Raw genomic sequence first — 20784 nt, 5'->3', positions numbered from 1 at the left:
GTCATGTTGTTCAAATTAACTTTTTTTTAAATAACATTTTGTTGTTAGGTGAAAAATGTTCGAAAATGTGGGTGAACTAAGTTAAGTTAATTTTGCAAACAATGAAATTATAATTATTCTTGTGGGGCAGGATATGCTCAACTTTTCACAAACACCTGGTTTCATCACCTTTTGATAATGATTCATGTGCTCAAGATATGGTCAGAATCGTACAATGAACTCCGCCTGGTAGAAATTTCTTGTGATTATGGAAACGCTTTTGTCGCTTTTAATTTGAATCCACAATGTATGAATTCACAAGAACGAATTTATAATGAAAAGAAATAATAGACTTCACTGCTATTTTGCCTTTTACACTAATTAGAATCTGTTTTGGCGGAAAATCAAGAATGGTTATTCTCTGGCACTGAAATATATATTTATCATGAAAAACAAGCTATCATTATCATATAAAACCTTTCAAATACAAGAACAGAAATATGCCTGGCTTGAATAGTGTTGCTAAAAACATCCAAATGTAAGATTGATGAGCTGAAAGTTAAGCTAACCTATTGTATATTTATATCTTTAACGTGCAAAACACCTTCACATTTCTTCAGTTTTTGGCACCAATGTTCAGCAAAGCTACTGACCCTTTTGTATCATCGACAGCTGATTCCTATAAAGCAGCCTCTAACATTAGATTCACCAGACAACGCTTATACAAACATGCAGAGGGGATCATGCAGGCAGTGTTGCCACGCGCCGGGTAAAATGGTTGCGTACTTGAAAAAATCTCCACACAACATTTACCCTGATCCAAAACACATGCATCTGCAAAAGATCACGATCTAAAGATTTCATGTCTGGATCTGATTCCGAATCCGATTATTTCACATTGTGTTTTTTGTACATAACCCTGTTTGTATCCACATCTTTTTTGATTCAGCTTTTGGATATTTCTGAACAGTCAGAAGGAAGTTAATGCTGGGAGATTTTGAAACATTGTGACATTTGTTTCACTTATTTTACTGACAAGGACAAATATGTTTTTTGTTTGATGAGAAAAGATACAAGCTGCAATAACAAAGATAACCCTGTGTTCGTATCAGGGTAACCTGACATCTACAAGCTTACACATACACAAATACGCCTTGTTAATATCTTTTGGAAATCAGGTTGGTTAAAAGTGCTCTCTGTGACAACAGTATGATTGATGGATCCTGCAACTTGTTTTCCTTTCATGAATCATGTATATTTATCTTCGGTTTCTTTGAACCGATTCTAACAGTTATGTTGGTATGAATAATCGATGGGAAAACAGTTATCATGGTTTTATTTATCCTATTGTGATTGTTTACAAGTATGTACTGCTCAAAACTCAGCACGTTTTCTTTGAAGTTTCAAAGTGTACTAGTGTTTAATAGAATTGAAGATGGACATCACAGTCTTCAGAGAGATTCATAATTTTGATTTGAATTTAAACAAAATAAAAATTGTACTTTATATTCCATCTTGCAATTTTTGGGTTGTTTACACAAACTTGTGAGGAAACGTCTGGTTATTCCCCATGAAAGATGTACAACATTTTGAAAGGGAAAGAAAACTTAACAAATGTTATATTTGGGATAACACTTTCTTAGTAAAGTACAGATTCTTGTACTTATTTGGGTTGAGTCCCCTTTCGGGATTCGAACCCAACCTGCCAGAGTGAGGCATCTAATCGCCAGCACACAAAGTCATCGAACTCACCCCCTCAGCCACCGAGGCTTCCACAAAAATGCAAGTCCGACAACTAGATCACATACTTTGTAAATCTGCTGATTAAACTTATTGTCAGGCATGTAAATTCATTTTTGTGTGTCCCTTTCCATATTTTTCTCAATAAAATTTTGTTAAATGTTGTTCTTTATTGTGGTTATCAAGTGTTTTTAACATCTTTTATCAAAATACTTTCAATTCTCACCAAATATTTGAAAGATTATTTGCATACAGCTTATTTATTCATACCTTTTGTTAAAAGAATTGCAAATGAAATAAAAATAGTTTACACAATGACATATGTGTTTAATAATTCCTGACATTTGCCTTTCTCATTTTGGATTCATAATGAATACTCTAAATTATCTACAAAAAGCATCAACTATTATATCACATGCAACATGCTAATTTTAAGTCAGAACACCCATCCTTTAAAACTGAAAAAAAAAATTAAAACTGTTTTAAATGAGTGAGAAATCAACGTCTGGTCTGAAGTTGCAATCGACATGATTATCAGATGAGGGATTCTCTCCATGTTGTTATTTCACAGCGCTCAATTTCACCATGTGTTGACAGACGGAGAGTGAAATACACGCCTATCTAGGGGTGGCAGATATTGGGACTGAGATAATTATTTTGCCATGTCCTCTTAACACAGTTTAAACGAAAACTGCCGAGTTGGAAATCTGTCTTTATGAAATGTACAACCTCTTCATTAAGGCGTGCATGTCCATTATTAAGAGATCTGGATATCGCTGGCTGTGCTCCAAATAGCCTGCATCCAATGCCAAGCTCATTAACGTTGCTTGTACATTTCGAGAAAACGGTTTATCTACACAGTCCGAGAAACAGAAAAATTGCTTCTGATGAGGATGGTTGTTGTTCTGAAGCTGCTACTTGTGTCGAGCAAATACATGAATTTCTTGCAATAGGTTTGTTGTCGGGCTGTGGATTGGCACTAATTAGGTCATGAATCTATATATCTTAATTCCCATTGTTTTATTGAATACTGGACTCATGAGAATTCTGGGCAAGAATATGTCCCATGTACCTATGTTGGTTGTAAGAGGTGACTAAATGTTTGTTTGATTTGTTTGTTTGTCGTTTAACGCCGCACTCAGCAAAATTCCAGCTATATGACAGCGTTCTGTAAATAATCAAGTCTGGACCAGACAATCCAGTGATTGACATCATGAGCATCAATCCACACGATTGGGATCGATGACATGCATCAACCAAGTCAGCGAGCCTGACCACCCAATCCCGTTAGTCGCCTCTTCCGACAAGCATAGTCGCCTTTTATGGCAAGCATGGGTTGCTGAAGACCTATTCTACCCCGGAATCTTCATGCACGGGTCTGGTGAATAAATGGATCGGGTGGTCAGGCTCGGTGACTGGGTTGATTCCATGTCATCGTATCCCAATTGCATGATTGATGTTCATGACGTCAATCACTGGATTGTCTGGTTCAGACTCAATTATTTACAGGAAGCCATCATATATCTGGAATATTTCTGAGTACAGTGTTAAACAACAAACAAAAACAAAACACAATCCATAATAACAGGTGTAGAGATCCAGTGTCAGAACATAAAACAGAACAATTTTGTACTTATGGATCAAATAAGGGGACAAAACCCTTTCCATAATCATAAGAAATCTTGTATGTTATGGGGGCGGTCGGGTAGCCTTGTGGTTAAAGCGTCCGCTCGTCACGCCGAAGACCCGGATTCGATTGGGTACAATGTGTGAAGCCCATTTCTGGTTTCCCTCGCTGTGATATTGCTGGAATATTGCTAAAAGCGGCGTAAAACCATACTCACTCACTTGTATGTTCTGACCATATTATAAGCCTGTGTTTGCAAATCACTTCATTCCACAGAAAAACACATTCCATTGAAATAATTTTTGAAGCAATTTAAAAGATGAGAGAGGCTTTCTGCTTCCAGAAGATGACTTCAGTATAATGCAGACAAATTGTGCTGATTAGTAACCGGGATCACTTGGTTGATTGTGATTAATTTTATGTCTGTGCTAATCCATAAAATCTTAAGAGGTGCCACAATAATGATGCTATGATATGCCCTTGTGGGTCATCACAGCAGAGCATCAGGAAGGGAAGCCAATGGAGGGACCGTTGGTCTGACCACTAGCTGGGATAGCCGACCATGAATGATTAGTCTACTAAACAGAAGGACTTCATTCACACAATGTGCCCATGAGGAACTGTCCCCCTTGGGCAATCAATCTGCAGGGTTTCAATATATCTTGGTCTGTCTATCTCAGTTGGGCCCTGCACCACACAGCTCACAACTTGTAGCACACAGTATACAGCACATAGTACATATATAACAGCTCATAGTACATATATCACAGCTCATAGTACATATATCACAGCTCATAGTACATATATCACAGCTCATTGTACATATATCACAGCTCATCGTACATATTTCACAGCTCATAGTGCATATATCACAGCTCATAGTACATATATCACAGCTCATCGTACATATATCACAGCTCATCGTACATATTTCACAGCTCATAGTACATATTTCACAGCTCATAGTTCATATATCAAAGTTAATAGTTCATATTTCACAGCTCATAGTACATATATCACAGCTAATAGTACATATTTCACAGCTCATAGTACATATATCACAGCTCATACTACACAGCTCTCACCTCACAACTTACAGTTTTCAGTTCACAGCTCACAGAACACAACTCACAGCTCATAGTACAGCTCATAATACACAGCTCACAGCTTACAACTTACAGTTTTCAGTTCACAGCTAACAGAACACAGCACACAGCTCATAGCTCATACTACACAGCTCACAGCTCAAAGTACACAGCTCACAGCTCATAGTACACAGCTAACAGAACACAACTCACAGCTCATAGTACAACTCATACTACACAGCTCACAGCTCACAGTACACAGCTCATAGTACACAGCTAACAGAACACAGCACACAGCTCATAGTACACAGCTCACAGCTCATAGTACACAGCTCACAGCTCATAGTACACTGCTCATAGAACAGAACTCAGAACACAGCTCACAGTACACAGCACACAACTTACAGTATACAACACAGCTCACAGCTCATACCTCACAGCTCATAGTACATAGCCCACAACTCACACTCAAAGTACATAGAACAGCTCTTAGCACATGTGTATAGATTCCCTTCAGATATTATCAAGTTTGTAGCCTCATATTTCAAGTTGCAGAACACACCTTTACTGCCGGGTTAATGATGAAACAAAGGGTTGGGCCAGCATCATAAGCAGAATATATGAGGTACAGACTGAGATAGTGATTAAAGAACATTGTCCCTTAAAAATAATGAGCACCTCTGAGTTTAAATGAGATTTGATGACAGACATAACAAGAAAACAAGGCGATATAGTTTGGTTTAAAATTCCGACCTTCATCCAACATAACAATAAATGTCAACAATGAACCCAGCTATTTTAATAAGCAAATGAAAACACTCAAATGCCAACATAAAAGACAGACTCTTAAAAATCTTGGACTAATCATTTAAATAACACATGCTGAGTCCATTTTAATTCCCCGATGAATAAAAGTTGTGACAACTCATAAGAAATGGCGTTCTAATGAAGAGTAGAACACTTGGGTCCTCCACGACTTCCTCTAAAATATAAAAATCCTCTTCCCTTATCTGCTATTTTAATGGAAACACAGGAAAGTCATGGCAGCTCGGGAGATTATATCTCCTGTGCCAGAGATAAATAGCTTAAAACCTGTTATTCAAACCGTGCATTCAACACATAAGTTACACACTTTTTTAAATCATGATGAAATGGTTCAACAAGTCCCCTTTTTCAGTCCTAAACCTGATACTTCAGAAAGCTGTGTTTCATTTTAAGTTTAAAAAAGATGCCAAGGCCTTGTTGCACTAGAAAACCTACTGCATCTATATAGATGAGGATCGGAGCTTTAGACCTGTTGCTCAGGACCTTCCACAACGTGGGCAAAGAACCATCAGTGAACATTTGGGAAGAATTCATGGAAGAAAAATCTCATTTTCTTGTATTGTGGTATTCTTGTTTCCATGCCAATACAGACTCTGTGACATCTTGACCAATCTGTCACCTTCCCTTTGTTCTTTATGAAAGAGATTTGACATTGTGTTGAACAGTATTTTTGGCCATACCACAGCATTCAGTTTAATTTGGTTTGTGGCCCGAAGTAACCGTGGCTACAGACCCTCTCAGATAAATCCACTTGGGTATGGTTAGACTTGCACAAGTCTCTAAGGCAATAATTATTAATTTAAATCCTAAGTTCTAGATTATGTAAATGATAAGTCCCCATAAGAGACTGGAGTCCTTTGTACTGTCCATATATCTAGACTTGCCGATTAGGAGGATAGAATTACAACACATCCATGGACTTTTCTTTCAGTACAGCCATGGAGCAAGGCTACCTTAGTCCAGAGAAGTATCTGATCTACATTGATGTTTATAGACATAAAAAGTATTCAGCATTGTCTATTTTGATTTATACGTGTTCTTGTGTTTTGGGGGTCTTGGAGCAAGGCTAGGGTATGTACTGATAGACAAACGAATAAAATTTTGGTGAATTTCGTACTGAAAACCTCCAACCAGCAAATCCTGGCATGGCTAAGGGCTGTAACTCCACTCAGATAAACACCACTCAAGCAATTATCCATCAGATTCTAGAGGATAAAAATGTTGCACTATCACGCATGTGCACATTGACCGCCTCCGTGGCATGGTATCTCAGTGTGCTAGCACTATAAATCGGCATCAGTCCGGACTAGTACAAGCAGCCACACACACACACACACACATACATGCATGTGGCTATATAAGAGCAATAATCTTGGATGCGATGTTAAACCCTATTTCACCTCACCTCACCTCACCTCACCACATGCACATGCATCATTTGAATGATAAAGTGTCCTGTGTCATCTTAAATCAATGCACCACAAGAAACAGACCTCCATGTCCATGACGCCCTTTACACATATCGCTTGACATGCATCGTCCATGATGGATATTTCCATGTGGTGACAGGACATGTAACATATACCCATCCCTTCCCTTCACAGCCAATCAACACATGCAACCTATGTCACGTTCATTTCCTCATGCGATGCATGTTGATATCACTCAATGTCCACTGAGACAAAATACAGCTGATGGATTATCAGCACGTTAATTTCATATAACGACAACACCACACATAAAAGCAGGCTTGTCTTGTTACCATCTGAACCAGGGTTTGATATGAATGTCAGTATGACTGAAGACAGTGGTATCAATTCCACGCGATTTACAATTGTGCATATTTCATTATTCAATAAATATTCTGAAATTTCATAACAATAAATTTATCATGAAGGACAGCTGCCTAATTATTTAATGTTCGTGGCATTCTAATTGACATGAAAGAAATAATAATTTTAACTTCTCACCTATTGATAATGGGATTTTATCAAGTTTCCAAATCACGTCAATTTTAGTCAGAGAACAATTTCAGTTCTAATGATGTTATTAAATATTTGCCTGTAAAGCACTTAAAAGCCCAAAATAATTATTGACAGTCAGGGACAGGTTCGTCTTTGACTCTGACCTCTGCTCTCGGTAATGTTGTTGCCTAAGTATTGACTTGTTAATTAACATCGTACATTGCATGTCAATCACAGGCATTGCTCACATGATATGCCTCACTTCCTTATCACTGGATAGAGACCGCCCCCAACCCTACCCCCCAACCCCCCTAGGGTTGGGGGTACAGAACTGGCACGTGAAGGAATTGCAAAAATCTTGTATCAAATACTTCAATTATTGTCATGTCAGTCAGTACATCATGTCAAAGGGAGATAGCTAAACCCCAAGCCCCAGAAAAACTTTCAAAAAGTCTTATGGTAGACATGTGGAGGACATTTCGAAATTTGACGCATCAGTGACAAAAATGTACTGATGCTATTCCCTATTTTGACTATATTCCTGTGTTTTTTTCAGGTTACAATTGACTTGCCTTTGCATGTGTTTGTGATGATGCCACCGGTGGGGCAGGATATGCTCACCTTTTCACGAACACCTGGTATCATCACTATTTGATAGTGATTCTTAAACATGATGACCATCAATAATAACACAAACAGTATATCGATCTAATGCTAGAGCAATGAGTCAGCTTAGCCAAAAGCCAAACGTTCCTGTCAAAAAGTTCTTCTGCAAAATCTAAAAATACAAAATTTCTGTAATAGGAGACTATTATGAATAAAAGCTATAATATGTCTTGAATAGGATACCATTGTAAGAAGATGATGGACAATAATAATCCTGTATCCTGGATGAAAGGATGTTATAACAATAATATCACACCAGGGAGCCAATCAGTCAGCATCCTGCACAACAACTGATATCAGTGAGGGAAAACAGCCTGATAAGAATTAAGCTCACATAAATTCTTTCAGTGGCTTGTTAATATCTACAGAATCCGACCAAACCCTTGAACTAAATGTCTCCAGTCTATCAACTGGGTGGTGACACTCCATCAGAAGCCAGTCTATGTGTCAACACTGCAAGAGTGATGAAATCCTAACCATCAGGAGTGAACATATGCTAGACTTGCACAAGCCTCTAAGGCAATAATTATTAGTTAAAATCATAACTTCTACATCATTTAAATAATAAGAACAAGTTGCCCCTATAAGAGACTGGACTGTCCACATATCTAGACTTGCCTATTAGGAGGATAGAATAACTACACATCCATGGATTTTTCTTTCAGTACAGCCTTGGAGCAAGGCTAAACATATGCATGAGCAACAGAAACAGAAATCACTGGTGGAACAATCAGACACCAGGTGTTCAAGACAGAGGGGAACGCCTTCTGTGATATGACCTGGACTCTGGCAGTTCTTGGGCAAGGCAGTGGGGTGTCTCATGGCCATGATGGAGTCTACCTTGAGGCAGTGTGATGGTTTGGGTCTGTGGAGATGGTGGGTGGTATTTGAGGGGCTGGGTGATGGGTGCTTCAGTAAACATGGCGGGACATCTGCTGGACATTGGGGATAGGGTAGTACCTTCAATGAAGGGCGTGGCAGCTTAGGGCAGGGTGCGATGAAGACTTGCACATGTCTCTAAGGCAATAATTATTAGTCTAAATCACAAGTTCTAGATTACATAAATAATAAGAACGAGTTGTCCCTATAAGGGTCTTCTCACTTCTCACTTCTCACTTCCACATATCTAGACTTGCCTATTATTCGGATAGAAGTACAACACATCCTTGCACGTTTTTTGCAGAAGAGCCTTGGAGCAAGGCTAGATGAGATGAGGTGAGGTGAAATTGGGTTTAACGTCGCGTCCAAGATTATTGCACTTATATAGCGACGTGCATGCACGTGTATGTGTGTGTGTGGCTGCTTGTACTAGTCCGGACTGATGCCAATTTATAGTGCTAGCTCACTGAGATACCATGCCGCAGTTTAACATGAGGCGAGGTGAAATTAGATTTAACGTTCTTCAGGGTATATTTATATATTAATATCATGTTTATATGTTTATTTACAAATTCATGTTTGCAATTATATTTATTCCCATTTCTAGATAGTTTGTACCCTGCTCTATGAACAAAAATTCTTGATTCTTGATTCTTGATTCATCAAGATTATTGCAGTTACATAGCGATGTAGATGCATGCGTACTTGCCTGCATGGCTGCGTGCATACACATATACCATTTACCTAACAATATGTGAGATAACTAGTATCAGACAGCCACTCCTGTAATAGTCTATACAGCCATCTGGTAGACTCGCTTTATATCTTTCATACAAACACCATGAAAATCATTTACTTATATTATTAATTCTACCCTGAGACCATAACATATAACTCAATCTACACAGATTAGTGTAGCCTTTTAAAAACCATTTCATGAAGAGAAGACGTGAGAACATTGCTGTGAAGAAAAACAAAGGATAACGTGATCAAAATGATAAAATCTGTCATCAGTTTGGCCAGATGAAATCTCCACCTAGAATCCTTGTTAATACTACTAAATCAGGCCAGCATTGTAGACACAAGTTTCATCTAATCCAGCACAGATGATTGACAGGTCTAAATATCCAATCAACTGTAATCATTCCCTTTCATTCTTGGAACATTAATCTTGTATGTCCTGCAGCAAAACCCCTCAGATTCATCAACAATTTAACATTAACCCATCGACACATTGGCATCAATATCTATTCACCAACTGAAAAACACGGAAAATTTCGAGAATGACATCCAAGTTATCATACTGGCTTCTTCTCACAAGCCTAATGGAAAATCCACAAATTATCCTATCTAGTCTGTTTTCTTTGGCCATCTAAAAACAGAGACCTTCTCCTCACTTACAAGTGCTGGAAATAGGTACAAGCCATGAAAGAGACATTTTGGCATGGAATCAAAGACGTTCTTTACAACCTCTCTGTAAACATAGGCATCAAAGAATGGTAAAGGGAGTCACTCTATTGTGTATATAATCTATGACTGATAGGAGTCAGAGAATGCTGTTAGGGGAATAGGATTGTGGAATTCTGGGAAAAAACAAGTGGTTATTTCTTGTTAATTATCTTGAAGCTATTCCAGGTATGATGAGAGAGCAAGAAAGTAGAAAGACCCAGAATCATGAAAATTTGCAAAATATACTACTTTCCTGTCATTATAGATGTTAAGTAAGCATTGACTGACAGTTATGAGTGATTTAGACAGAAGTTTATAGCACTGTAATTACAAGGTTGAATGTAGGTTAAAGACATAACAAGTAATGTGTTCCGCTTGGGTTATGACATTAGCGGAGTTATTACTGGATGTCTAACAAAGTTACTTTCCTTGACTGACTTGTACACAGTCGAACTTTCACAATGTACAGGGCCTCTTCTACATTAATGTGGAGGTCGTGTTTCAGGGTTATGTCATTTTTATGTCTCATCCTTGTGTTTTTTGGCAAAGGAGTCACTTTTGAAACATGAACAACCGGTACATCAAGTGAGAATCATACGAAAAGGTTCAGCGATATCAAAGAACAGGAATCATACAGGGAGCCATATTTACTCCAACACCTTTAAGGTAGAAACTATAAATATTAATAATCCTGGAGGGGGTTGGGTTTTTTTTTGTTTGAGGCAGAACAGTTTTTCTGACTGCTTCAAGACATGCCTCAGTACATTTTTTCTCTCAAACAGTTTTTTGTTTGAACCCACAAGACATTATTTTTTACATCCTGTGAAAAGTATTTGGGGTGTATGATACCTGAGGCAAAGTAATTAGTTCCAGCAGTTTTGAATAAATGATTTCTCCCCTTTCAAAAAAAACATCAAATAGTCAGTACCTTACTTGAAGTTGAGTAAAAGTGATCTTGATGAGCAGGAATTTTTGTAATTACCCAACCCGATACTCGACTGTATCAACTGCACCAACACCATCCTGGCTTCCACCAACAGATGTCAGCCATTCCTGCAGTATCTTCAAAAAACATGTTTGTGCATGTTTTTGCACATTTGATACACATTTTATTGATTAGAACTTGATTTTTTGTCATTTTGTACTTTAAAAAAGGGATACATCTGGTGAAGAATTTTATGGCTGTGATAAAACTGATAAAAATAATTATGTCTAATCTTGTTGGATAAAATAAGGCTTAATTTCACAGGTGAGGAATATAATTCTATCAGTCATATCAACATTGATAACTGTTAGGAAAATGTATTATCAAGATTGTATTTTTAATTGATTCTTCAATATTTACACATTCCAAAATCAATGCATGTGAATTTAAAACTGCAGAAAGTGAAACCTTGATTTCAATTACAAGCTGCTGACTCATGAATTTCATGAATTAAGCTGCAAGAATCCGAAATACGATATTTTGATAATCCATCAATTTCATCTCTTATCAAAACATGTCAATTTCCGGAATATTACAAAAAACACTAAAAATGATTAATTTCATTATGACATGAAATTCGAACTTAAATTGTTCAACACTGCTATTTACAAGGCAGTCACCTAAACCTACATGTCATTGACAACCACAAGATTGTAATTAACGTGAAATTAACACAAGAAATCAATCTCCTCCCTGCAACCGACAAGTAGTTCTTCCGCTCAGTTTAATGACAACCATACCTGTTACAACAATGTTTGGACACTGTGATGAGAGAGTTATGAGCCAAGTCAGCCATGATGTTTTTGAAACAGGAGTTTGCATTAAAGGCTCTCCCAATTCAGCCTCGCGCCTGTCAAAGTTTGAAATGTTCTGAAAAACAGCTGTTTCCGATCACTTTAACACAGATGACATCCAGTGTATTATGGTAAGAACATTGACAACATTTGTTAAAAAGAGTGTAAAGTTAAGGCTACAATGGAGAGTTACAAAACAAAGACAGTTTGGAGTGTTGAAACACTTGGAATGAAAGTAGAAAGAAAATAAAGACTTTTGAAAGGGGATTGGATACCACTCCAAATTCACGTTTATTTTCACACCATATTATTTGAGTATAACAGCTGAATGATTGAGACATTATGGTAAAACAAGGCCGTTACAAACTTCATGTAGCTATGCTTTGTCTTGATAGAATGTTGTCAAATATATGAAAGTGATTTAACCCTTTCCATAATCGTAAGAAATGTCTGCGGGCAACAGAGTCCATTCCTCAATTCTGACGGAAGCATGTGTTTAGGAATCACTATCAAATAGTGATGACACCAGTATACAACATTTCAAGGTGAAGGGAGGTGAACTTGGGTTTAATGTCGTGTTCAAGACTGTTGCACTGATTTAGCAATGTGCATGCACATGTGTATGTGTGTGTGTGGCTGCTTGTGCTAGTCCAGACTGATGCCAATTTCATAGTGCTAGCCCACTGAGATACCATGCCGCAGTTTAACATGAATACCCCACTCAGACACAGTAGACTGACTCTGGACCACCCAATCCTTTTTTTTAGGCCATTAATGTTGAGCGCCCGGGAGGGTAACAACAAGTACCATGTCTTTTGGTATGACACGGCCAGGGATCAAACCCGACTTTCCGCTCTCCTGGTGGACGCTCTACCACTAGACCACGGAGGCGGACTCAACATGTTAAAAAAACGTAAGGAGTGAGTGATGTTTTTAAACTGCGTAGTTTGTCAGTACTGCTCTACTGATTCTGGGCAAGGGAAACCAATATTGGGCTTCTTACTGCATACCATGTAGGATTCAAACTCTGTCTTACAGCATGACAAGTGAACACCCAAACCTCTAGGCTACCATCATACTTGCAAATATTCCAGGAATGATAGAGAATATTCCAGAAAACTGCATTTGCATTCTTTAGCTATTTATAAATCAAAATTACCAAATATTGTTGTCAAGATATTTCCCTAAAGCTTCTATGTATTTGTTACTAAGCAGGGTGTGGAGTCATCCCACAGGTGACATCCTTACCCCGTCAGCTAGCTATGGGTTAACTACTTTGGGTATATGGACAAGGCAAGTCCAATCTCGGATTAGAAGGTCTGTGGTTTGAATCCCACCACCGGAGACGTCAATTTTATGGTCGCAACATGGATAATGCATAAACATCAACCAATCATGCTGATGTCATGTATGGACCGAAACATTATGAGTAAACTTGAGTCATTTTAACGAACAGTTGTGAAAACAAGGATCCCGAACCTGACCCCTTCGTGTATTGGACCTGTCTGCAGCCTCTGTCTGGTCAGACCACCTCAAAGGGCGAGACCTCGGCCTCCAGCTTGTCTGGTCAGACCACTTCAAAGGGCGGGACCTCGGCCTCCAGCCTCTGGTCAGACCACCTCAAAGGGCGGGACCTCGGCTTCAAGCTCCGGTTTGGTCAGACCACCTCATAGGGCATAAAGACTTTGCAAGAGTAATTATTTGTATGGTGTCTGAAATTTCTTTCAAAATGTCTTCTGGACCACGGGACATTTAAGCAAACTTCATACATATTCATTGATCAAACCACCCTCTGAGGCCTCGAAGGGTGGTTTGGTCTATGAATATGCATGAATTTCGCTAAAGGGTCCTGTGACTGGACCTAGTTTATCGGATCAGTGTGAAACAGCTGCAGCACTTCACAGGGTAATGCAAATACCATCTGATAAAATTCTGGACCCTGGTTGATTGTTATTAATTTATTTGATGTGTATCCTGGCATAAAAAATCAATCCTTGCAACCAAGAAACATGAAGAAATTTGTCCTGGTTTACTCAACTACTGATAACTATTACATGAATATAAATTATGCTATCACCAAAATATCATCATGTTTTACCAATACAACGTAGACATCAACCATGACAGGAATATCTGCATTTGGTTTAATCAAAATATGTCAAGATAACAAAATAGGTAAGTCTTGCTAGCTATATTTCCAAATTAAACAAATTAGTGACAAAAATTATGCCCGATTCAATTCCCATTTTGTACCTAATAATCCTGTGTTTTTCAAATAAAAAAATGACTTGCCTTTGCATGTGTTTGTGATGGGTGCCGATGAATACGATAAACTCACCTTTTCGCACACACCAGGCACCATCACCATTTCATAAATACAGTTAAACATTGACTAATAAATTTACCTCGGCTTTTAGCAGAGATTTCATATGAATATAGAAGGGTTTTGTTGCTTTTTATTCACACATTGTACGAATTTGGTAAATCAAATTCAGGAACTCGAACATGAAGAGCCAATACTACCACCATGCTACCCCAGCGCCCCTCTATATATCTCACAGAAGCTAAATTTGATCAATCATGGCATTATAGCTCCAAGTTGCCCCCCTCTTAATGTCTGTCTGAGCCAAAAGGGCTCTTCATGTATGATATTGTTAATCAGTCGCTTTCTGCACAAATGGTCAGCATCACTGACACACTTTTCATTCCATCTCTCGTCAATAGCTTGTTAATCAAAGACGACCTAAACCTGCCAATCAAAGATAAATGTGAGCAATCATTGCAGTCTAGACTGAAAAGGAAATTGATTATGATATCAAGAGGGAGATCTCCTTACATTAGTTTCATAGTGGAACAATCAGAGTTCCTTTAGTAAGACCGATCTACCTCTAAGTGCAAGTTGGCCATCATGAAAGATTATACACACCTTAGCCAAAATTTAAAAAATCAAATAAAACATCTTGAGGTTTGATTGTCAGCAGCTGGTTGATCTTAACTTTCAGGTTCTTTCTGAGGCAGCTGTTTGGGAGTGTAGAGTGAGAAAGTATTAGAGAATATGTATGATAAAAACAGATATCTAGCTAAGGGATTTATGATATCAAGTGCATTTCTTTATTATAAAAATGAGTAACACATATAAATTAGAAGAGATGAATACTATTTTTCATATTGTCTTTAGGGGTTTGATAATATTTACATCACTGAGGTGCATTGTGTCCATTATTTGACATTTCATCAGTTGACTTGCCTTTGCATGTGTTTGTGATGGATGCCACTGGTGAGGCAGGATATTCTCATCTTTTCACGAACACCTGGTAACATCACTATTTGATAGTGATTCACAAACACAAGCTCATGATATAGTCGGAATCGTCCACTCAACTCTGCTTTATCCAGATATTTCTATTGGATTTCTTTTCCATTCTGTTGTCGCTTTATTTATTTGTAATGATCCGAGCACGTGCAACGATTCAATTCGTACGAAAGGGGAGAGGCATGATTTTGCATCGTCACGCAAAGCGCAGTGCGTTCGTTGCCACATTGGGTAGGTCAGTTAGCGCCTCCTGTTCCTGCGATATTGACTTCAATGCTCTCAGCTGACGCTTCAAGATTTGAAAGTCCATATTAGCATCTCCTTTTCCTGCGATATTGACTTCAATGCTCTCGGCTGACGCTTCAAGAGTTGAAAGTCCATATTGCCTTTAAGGAGGGTGCTAACATATATGTAACAGTTTCTACCCAACAATCTGCTATCATTCGTACATGGCTCTTTTGGACATTTCTAGTAAAATCAAGTTAATCAGGACATTGACAATCTTGGAGAAATTGTCCAGATTAGCAACTTTTCTGACAATAAACATGTTGTAATGTCCCTTTGATAGATGTTTTCCTCGGTAAATCTTGCAAGAGTCTTGGAATCTAGGTTAGTCTAGTCTGGGGGACACCAGAAATGGGCTTCACACATTGTACCCATGTCAGGAAATGAACCTGGGTCTTCGGCGTGACAAGCGAACACTTTAACCACTAGGCTACCTGATCGCCCCTGAGAGAAAATGAGGTTTGATGTTGTGGTCCACATTATTGCACTTATTCAGCAACAAGCTGTTTGTTGAAGTCTGGACTTATATGCAACAGTCCATCTTATAGTACAAACCCAGGAGACACAATGCCATGGTTTTAACATGGATACCATACTCAAACACAGTATATGCACTCCATGCCAGTCAGTCCTAGGGTACCATTTTTTAACAGTTTTTTGGTATGACACGGCCGGGGGATCAAACCACCAACATTCCGCTCTCCAAGTAGACACTCTATCCACTGGACCATGTAGGCAGTCTTTTTATTCTGGATCGACTGAATAGCCATACTGTCATAAAACACTGTTCAAGTTATTAAACCAAAATAAACGCACCAATTATAAACCACAAAAAACAATACCCTGGCACACTGGGTATATTCACAGTGTTCAACAGCCATTACAAAATGTAGTTATTTTAACTCTGATTTTTTTCAAAATGAAATTGACTAGGTGAAATATAGAGGCAGGTATATACACCATGTCAGAGATAACACCTGATGTGATGAAAAACACCAGCCTATCTCTGAAATACATCACAATATCACATGTTCATATACACCAGGCATGTGATAATAGACGAGCAGCATGGCACTGATAAGAGACACTCCCAGGCTGTAACACTGATATCAACAAGCTATCAACGACAGGAAGGTATTGCACTATTGCAATATACATGGTGGGCAAAAAGCAGACTTGCACAAGTCTCTTAGGCAATAATTATTCACTTAAATTATAAGTTATAGATTATGTAAATAATAAGAACAAGTTGTCCCTAAAAGAGACTGGAGTCCTTCTGTCACATATCTAGACTTGTCAGTTAGGAGGATAGAATTACTATGTTTCCATGGACTTATCTTTCAGTCCAGCCTTGGAGCAAGGCTAGGAACAAGCTGCAGTTACAGAAGGAGCCAGCATCAAGTATAAAGTGGTGGAAAAATAGGAAGTGAAATATACATGGGAATATATTTCACTCTGTGCAATAAACATGGCAATGTGGGGTATGGTAGTGAAATTAACATGGTCAGCTGTGAGATGCAGAGTTATCAATATCTTCAAGATACAGGGCACAATTTGACATTTTAGCATGTTTTCAGCTCCACCTGTTGTTAAGTTAGTTCATGCAATGACAGATATAGAGCTAACTGTTTAAAAAGTCCTGACATCAATTATGGTGCTAATCTTTGGTTACCATTTGGGTCCTGCTGGTAGAGAGTGAAATATCCCAGGGCAGCCAGCTGATACAGTGAAATATACACCGAAATACATTTCCCCTGTGCAATAAACAACATGCAATATGCAAACCAGGGAATGATATCTGAGACCAGGTGAAATTGACACTGGTATGTATTTCAGGTTTGCTGTGATTAGATGGTGCTTATGATAGGGTCAGAATTATATAATTCAACAAGACATTTGTTATGATTATGGAAACAGTCTTGTCATTTTTTCACTTTTTTGTATATACCACCTGAAACACAGCACTAAGGAGATGGGAGTCATGCAATGGTAACTCTAGCAGTCTTAACGGTGTGTGAGATGTAAAATGGCTTTAATATAAAATGTCAGCCATAATGTAACACTGTGAGCCAACTCAGTGTGGGAGGACCTGTCACGCTTGTCTCAGACATTCACCATGAAACACACAAGACAAGTTTGGTGCAGAAAAACCAAGGATCATAACTGGAACCAGTCTGAGAATAGAACAAATGTCTAGCAGAGTTTGACACAGTTATGGTCACAGCACTGCATTGTGGCATTCAGACACATGGATAGCCATGAATGCCCAAAACTGATCTTCAGTGAAAATACCTTAGACAAAACATAAATGTAAGAAAATACTGAGGTATATATGATGACCAAATCATAATCCTTGAAAGCAAACAACAGCATAATGAATATTATCATCATTATAATTGTTCTTATCATCATTATCATTATTATCATTACCATCATAAGCCTGAGCATCCCTATATCCTTCTTTTTCATCATCATCATCATCATCATCATCAACATCATCATCATCATCATCATGACATGATCATCATGTCCATTATGCTGTCAACTAGACTAACATCTAGTCTCTGAAATGAACATATATCACAGAAAAAAAAGTTGTTACATTATAGTTATGAAACATAATAAAAAGGAGCCAAGAGACTTTCTACATTTTCAGATACTGCAGTAATCTAGACTTGCCAAATATTATAGACTTGCATGGATATATTTGTTTCAGGGTTGTATGACAGACTAGCTGTCATACCTCCTTCCTAATTCCTACATCAGACGCACCAGTGCATGAGAACCAAAACCAAAACCAGAAACAGCATTAGCACCAGTACCAGCACCAGAACCAGTCCCAGTGTCAGAACCAGCCCCAGTGTCAGAACCAGCCCCAGTGTCAGAACCAGCCCCAGTGTCAGAACCAGCCCCAGTGTCAGAACCAGCACCAGTGTCAGAACCAGCCCCAGTGTCAGAACCAGCACCAACATGAGATCCAGAACCAGCACCAACATGAGATCCAGAACCAGCACCAACATGAGATCCAGAACAAAAACCAGCACGAGCTGTATATAACACTGTATAACAATACTGCTGTGTAAACGTGCCTAATTTATTAAGCTTGTACGATGACAGTACCTGCCTCAAGGGGCCGTCTTCAACAATAAATTATTTTCTATTCTGTCCACCATAAATAATTTCAAAGCTTTACTAAATGAAACAAACAAACGAAATTCAGATCAAACAACAATTGATCAATACCCCTGATAGTGGTGGGTATCTGCTGTGCACATCTTCAAAAAATTACATTTACAGAATTTTTATCCCCCAGAACTTGGTGGTGCCTGCGAGAGACATGGGAGCTGCCCAGTCACACTGACATACACTTTGGTAGTCAACACATGTACCCAGTTCCTGGAACAAGCTTAGAGGGAAAGCAAATGGCAAGGGCCAAGTGTGCTGCTGAACATGCATCCATATGTTGATATCAATGACCAAAAAAATCACATGCTGTCATTGACATAATTTTTAAATACTTCATGGCTGCCTGAAATTCCCAATCAAGTTTGGGTCAGGTGAAACATATTGCGAAATGCATCAACAGAAGTATCCTGATGTTTGGTGTTAAATGCATGTCAGGTCCATATTGGTAAGGATGCAAGCTGTTGTTTTATTCTCTGACTGTGAGATAAATGTCAAGGTGAGTGTTGATTGATTGAAATGGACAAGGGGTGATGTCAATATCCCCTTTTATTGCCAGGTGTGGGAGATAGGGTGGTACCTTGATATTTCTGGCCCTGATCGACACATTAATGGCCATCTGTACAAACAGGTGTAATCACACAAAACAATGGCGTCTTTTTACGAGGCTAGTGTTTTGTAATGTCAACTGTGTCAGGCTGTTCTGATAGTCGGAAATGTCTGCTGAAGGGTATGCAGCACATGTGTTGGGGTAGGATCTTGGTAATGCACTCCCATGTCAATCTGTCTTGTCTTTCAAAGATCACAGATCTGTGAACGTGCAGATACAGTTGTCTGGTGTGTATGGGGAGGGTCATGATATGGGGCTTCTTTATGGAATAATTACAATCAGAAATTGAAGAAACTCTGATACAACCTACATTTGTAAATGCTTAAAAAATTGTAAGTTTAAATTTTGTTAATATTACATGACAAAAATAGCTTGATACATTCAACATTGGAAGTAAAACAGCTTCCATATCATAAGCTGAGGAATCTAAGCCATTAGTCATTTAACTGCTGACTAATAGTCGTACAAGTCACTGATGTAAAGTCGTACATGTCACAGAAATATAAAGTCGTACATGTCACTGAAATATAAAGTCGTACATACCACTGACGTAAAGTAGTACATGTCACAGAAATATCAAGTCGTACATGTCACTGACGTAAAGTTGTACATGTCACTGATGTAAAGTCGTACATGTCACAGAAATATAAAGTAGTACATGTCGCTGAAATATAAAGTCGTACATGTTACTGAAATAAAAAGTGGTACTTGTCACTGAAAAATAAAGTCATACATATCACTGACTTTAAGTCGTACATATCACTGACATGCTATTAGCACATGATTAGCATCTATTTTAGATTCAAGTCACGATGGTGTTAATGTCATTATCCACACTTCATCATATCCTGTCAGGATCTATGTCACAATTAACACACCACCTGACCAGCGGATAAGTCATTGACATTTCAAAATGAAATATTAGTAATGGTGGACAAACAGTATAATTGAATCCACTTTTATTTTTAACATAAAAATGGAGGCAATTTTTATGATTATTCCCACTAATATCCTCTGCTATAGGAGTTGTTGTACCAAAGTTAATCCAGTATCTGTTGCCTGAATAAATATCTATAATCCTGTAGCTATGTGAATCATGTATGATACAATCAATAACACTGCATCTACACTACAGCAGATTGTTAGTGATCTTGACAAGCAAAACCTGTGGTTGATAGCATGAGCAACAATCAGATTTTGACTTTATTGTTGGGAACTTGGTACCTACACTACCCCTCATACTAAGAGAATACATTCAACATTTCTCACCCACAGGTATCAAAATCATACAATCAATATTCAAACCCAAAGACATAAAATAGTTTAAGTTATTGTCCTAAGGTGCATAACTTTATTTTCAATTCTTAAAAATCATTTCATCTGTTATATCTTGAGAAAAA

General features: G+C 38.2%; 1 protein-coding gene across 13 annotated transcripts in view; it reads right to left on the bottom strand.

Annotated features, from left to right (window-relative positions):
* LOC124110337 (neuron navigator 2-like) overlaps positions 1-20784 on the bottom strand; it is a 605924-nt gene that overhangs the window by 377026 nt on the left and 208114 nt on the right. The gene's annotated exons all lie outside the window — the stretch shown is intronic.

The sequence above is a fragment of the Haliotis rufescens genome, unplaced genomic scaffold (assembly GCF_023055435.1).
Source record: "Haliotis rufescens isolate VD_foot unplaced genomic scaffold, xgHalRufe1.0.p SCAF_5, whole genome shotgun sequence".
Taxonomy (NCBI): Eukaryota; Metazoa; Mollusca; class Gastropoda; order Lepetellida; family Haliotidae; genus Haliotis; species Haliotis rufescens.
This window is presented reverse-complemented; position numbering and strand designations above follow the sequence as displayed.